Source organism: Magnolia sinica, chromosome 2, assembly GCF_029962835.1.
Source record: "Magnolia sinica isolate HGM2019 chromosome 2, MsV1, whole genome shotgun sequence".
Taxonomy (NCBI): Eukaryota; Viridiplantae; Streptophyta; class Magnoliopsida; order Magnoliales; family Magnoliaceae; genus Magnolia; species Magnolia sinica.
Window position 1 is genome coordinate 48,945,806 of NC_080574.1, and position 5,109 is coordinate 48,950,914.

Genomic DNA, 5,109 nt, shown 5'->3' on the forward strand with positions numbered 1-5,109 from the left:
TGTTTACGGCATTGGCTTGTTCATTCAACACTCCTCGAAAGGCGGGTATTGTAGGACAATTTTCAGTTGTATGAATGTTGCAATCATAGATGCCGCAAACAATTTCATTAACCTTATCCTTCTTTCCTTCCATGGCCTCAACTTTCCTTATGAGCGTAGTCACTTTACACTTGAGATCATCCTCTTCTTTCAAGAGATATAATCCACCTTTCTCCTTTAATTGAGTCGGCCTAGACGTGGTGTTCGCCATTGGGTAATAGTCCCATGATTGTGTTTTTTCAGCGAGACTATCGAGGTAATCCCATACCTCGTCAACATCTTTATTAATGAACTCTCCATTACACATTATCTCGACCATTTGGCGCATGGAAGATGTCAGTCCATCATAGAAAAAATTTGTAATGCGCCACGTTTCAAATCCGTGTTGTGGGCATGAACTGACCAAATCTTTAAACCTTTCCCAACATTGGAAGAATGTTTCATCTTCCTTTTGGGCAAAGTTCATGATTGCTTTTCTGAGGGTAATCGTTTTATGATGTGGGAAGAATTTTTTTATGAATTCCCTCTGCATGTCGTTCCATGTGCCAATGGATCTAGGACGCAGTGAATGTAACCACGTCTTAGCTTTCTCTTTTAAGGAAAAAGGAAAGAGTTTCAGCCTAATTGTATCCTCAGATACATTAGGAAAACATAATGTAGCTATAATCTCATCGAACTCTTTCAAATGTAAATATGGACTTTCTGATTCAAGTCCATGGAATTTGGGAAGGAGTTGGATAACTCCTGGCTTGATGTCCATTTGTCCTGTGTTTTCAGGAAAAATCATGCATGAGGGCATACTCACTCCCGCCGGTTGTAGATAATCTCGTAAAGTACGAGGCGGGGGTGCCTGTTGCACCTCATTTTCATCTTGGGTATCCTCCACCCTAGGTGGAAGTAGAGGAGGTTGGTCTTCAGCCATAACTTCAGTTAACTCAGGGGATTTCGAGTGGTGTCTAGTCCTGCGATGGATAGTCAACCCCTCAACCAATCCTCCTTCAGTCAAGAGACGTCGAGTGTTGTCACGGACCCACTTGGGCATGAAACACTCGCAGCCCTTAATCAAATTTAAAGCCTAATCCTAAGAAAGGAAAAGAAAATCTAAAAAGAAAGAGAGGGAGAGTTGGAAGGAAATTACCAAATTGAAGCCCCTAAGTTAAGGACCTGTAAAATAAAACAAAATAAGTTAGATTCTAAAAAGAGAAGAACGATCCTTTAAAAGAAAAATAGCAGTAAATTAATTCTTAAAAGAAAGTGGAAATTTCTAAAATAAATTAGGCAAGTCCTAAACTAGAAAATAAATTACTAAAAGAGAATTGAAGGATAGGAAGTAGAGAAGGAGCTTACCGAATTAGAAATTTCTATTTTAAAGGCCTACAAAATAGGAAGGTTAGTTTCTAAACAAAAATTCTAAAAATAAATTAGGAAACAAATTAGATTTTAAAAGAGTTAAAATTAGAAAAATAAAAATAGAAAGTTAATTTCTAAAAAGGGAAAGAAATAACCTAATTTCTAAAAATAAACTATTTCGTACAGAAGGGAGGATACTAGAATTAGAAAATTTCTAAAATTTAAACCTTAATTCTAAAAATAGGAAAAAGTAGAGAGATTAGGAAGGAATTACCAATTGAGAAACTTATGTCAAGATCCTATAAAACAAGAAACAAGTTAGTTTTGAACTCAAATAAAAATAAATAAAAAATTAAGGTTAGTAAAATCCTAATCTTAAACTAATCCTAAAACCAATTAATTTCAGAGAATCGTAACCGTCAGTCCCCGGCAACGGCGCCAAAAACTTGTTCACTCCCCAAGTATAGGGTTGTGATGTAGTAATAAACTCGGTAAGACCGAGGTCGAATCCACAGGGACTGATACCTGTATGTTATCTGAAACCAAGTAGAACTAGAACTAGGCTAAAATGTGATCTAAACCAAATAGAATTTAAGGAATAATTGTGGAATAATTATCTAAAACTTTAAGGAATTCAGAGGAAGGAAACTAGGGATTCAGAGGATCCACTTGTAGAGATTAGGGAGATCTTATGCCTGCTTCAAAAATCATGAAAATTAACTGAACTTATTCTGATATAATTTTAAAGAGATGAAAGGTATATGAATTAGAATGGATTCCATTACCACACCATGCCCAGGAGACAAAGTTAACAAAGGAATTAAACTAATTACCAACCAATCAACATGCCATGAAGGTTAGGAATGGATACTATCATCCAACCATGCCCAGGAGACGATGGTGAACAACAGGGCCTCCTGACGTCATAAACATTAAAAGAGAAAAAGAAATATCCAAAGTCATTGCAAATCCATTGTAATTTCAGTCACAACAGACCATTAAATACTGAGAAAATATTCCTTGAATTATCAACTTAAAAATCAAATTAAGTTCAGAAATTTTAAATTAAATGCATAGAATAAACTCTCCCATCTCGCTACAGGCTTCACCTCTTAGCCCCAGCTAAGAGGTTTAGCCACACATGAATGGCTGAAACTCAAAACAAGTGATAATAGAAAAAAGAAGAAAGAAAAGAACAAGAGGGAAGGAACAAAAACCAGCTCCACGTCCTTCTTCACACGCTGCCTCACTCTCTCTCCTGCAATCGTCCAGCCAAGTCCCTCCTGCTGCTTCACCTTTAAGCTCCCCAAAAACTCTTGCTCCCTGCTTCCACGTTTTCCTCCTCCCCTCTCTCTCCGTTTTCCTTCCTTTTTAAAGATGAAAAACTCCTCCAGAGCTGCTGTGGAGTCCCACCAGAAATAGGTTGCGGAAACAGTTCTTCCGCAGCCAGGAACGCATGTCCCTATTTTGGTGCAGCAACACTTGAAAACCAACTTGCGTCGGCTCGGAATTGTGGCAGAATAATGGCCCAGATTCCTGATTTGGCTTCATGAACGGGATCAGGACCCCCCTTGGCATCCTCTGGACGGTCCGGATCACTGATCCGGCCTTGATAGTGATCACAGAACAGCCCACCGTGGCCCTTTTTCACGGACACGCGTCCATGCGTAAGCAGGGAACGCTGTGACGATTGGTGGGCCCCACAGTATAGTTTTTAGAGAAATCCACCCCGTTCATTGGATTCCTGACGAAAAACAGGTCAGGAAGGGTGGGTTTTCTTAAAATTCTGCATGGCCCATTGTATCAGATCCCTTCACCGTCCATCTTACTTTTGGACGATCAAAAATGAATCTCCGGGACCTTTTGAGAATTTTCCACCTAGGCATGCATGATATGGCCCTTGTGATTCACATGGACGGTCCAGATCTGTCTTTTGAACAATGCCTGGGCCCCACAAACGCCAGCCGCGAGCTCTGTTTTTTTTTTTTTTTAAGAAGAGACGTCCCTGTGTTGCCATGCACATCTTAGTGCAAAAAGTGTACTATGTACACTGTATGATGATTATGAGAAATCCACACCATCCATCTTGTTCTTCTCATGATTTAAGGCGTTGAGACCGAAGATGAGGAGTATCCAGAGATCAGGTGGGTCCCAGATCAGTAAATTGTGGGCTGATCTGTCCGTTGGGCCCCTTCCACAGTGATCCAATGGATGAAAATTTACGTGTACGGTTAATTTATGACCCTCAGGCCATGTATAAAGTTTTGAGCTGATCGGATGGCGAGAACCCTGTGATCTTGCATTTTAGACGTCTTTTGGGCCACTTAAGCTCCAATTTCTTGATTTTCTTGAATCCCTAGCATGCACATCCGTCGATCTTGGTCTCATGGGGTCCGTCGCTTGCCTTGGTGATTTCAGACCGCTAAATCCATGCTTTTAGTACCTTTTTCCCAGTCCAGGCTCGTAAACACGCCTTACAACACAAACACGTTTTAAATCGGGCCGTTAAACAGTATCATGTTTGAAAACCCAGGTAATAATAGGGTTTGATATGCAATATTTGACCCTCAACACTGCTCTTGACGAGCTTGCTCTCGATTGGATTCCACAATCTATAACCAAATTTTTTTACCACCGTACCCCAAGAACACACACTGTCTGATCTTCATATTGAGCTTGGACCACTCGTCCTTTAGTACATGAATGGATGCCCTGCATCCAAACACCCTGAGAGGACTGTACGATGGATCCTATGCAGTCCACACCTTCTTAGGTACTTCTCCATTTAATGGGGTTGATGGAGACCTATTTATCAAATACACCGCCATGTGCATTGCTTCTCCCCAGAACATCTTAAGCAAATTCGCATGGGAGAACATGCATATGATTCTCTTAAGCTACACCATTATGCTGGGGGGTCTTAGGAACCGTCTGTTCATGCCGTATACCCAGAGACTTGCAGTACTCATGAAAGTCGCCAATGTATTTACCACCATTGTTAGTGCGGATGCACTTCAATGATCTACCTGTCTCTCTCTCGACCATAGCATGAAACAATTTAAACACACCAAAGACCTCGTCCTCGGATTTTAAAGCATAAACTCAAACCCTCCTAGATGTATCATCTATAAAAGTGACAAAATACAATGCCCCACCCAAGGTTTTTATCCTCATAGGACCACAAACATCAAAATAAATCAAATCTAATGCATACACTTTATTAACATGAGAAGCAGTTTTAACGAATGAAACTTTATGTTATTTCCCTGATAAACAATCAAGATACGTTTTGAGAGGTGTACCTGTCATGTCTGGAAGGAGCTGCTTCCTCGCTAGTAGCTGAAGCCCCTTTTCACTCATGTGGCCTAAACACCTATGCCACATGTCAATAGCTGAATCTTCCGCTGCGTTCAACCCACCCCTGCACATACTGACACTTACCTTGTAAAGGGTGTAACATTTTTTTCCTCTGGCTACAATCAATGAACCCTTGATGAGCTTCCAGCGCCCACTAGCAAACCGACTTTCATAGCCATCATCATCCAACCTTCCTGTCGACATCAAGTTGAGGCGAAGGTCTGGGATATGTCTCACATCTCTAAGAACTAATGTGCAGCCTACATCGGTCTTCACACAAATATCACTAACCCCTACGATCTTTAATACGCTAGAATTTTTCATCTTCACGGTCCCAAAGTCACCTGACTTATAGCTTGTGAA

The 5,109-nt window shown here is 40.6% G+C and overlaps 1 non-coding gene across 1 annotated transcript; it reads left to right on the top strand.

Annotated features, from left to right (window-relative positions):
* Positions 1 to 416: 416 nt before the first annotated feature.
* LOC131238136 (small nucleolar RNA R71) lies at positions 417 to 523 on the top strand. Its single transcript, XR_009167549.1, has one exon. It is a non-coding gene; the product is annotated as a small nucleolar RNA R71 (small nucleolar RNA).
* Positions 524 to 5,109: the final 4,586 nt, after the last annotated feature.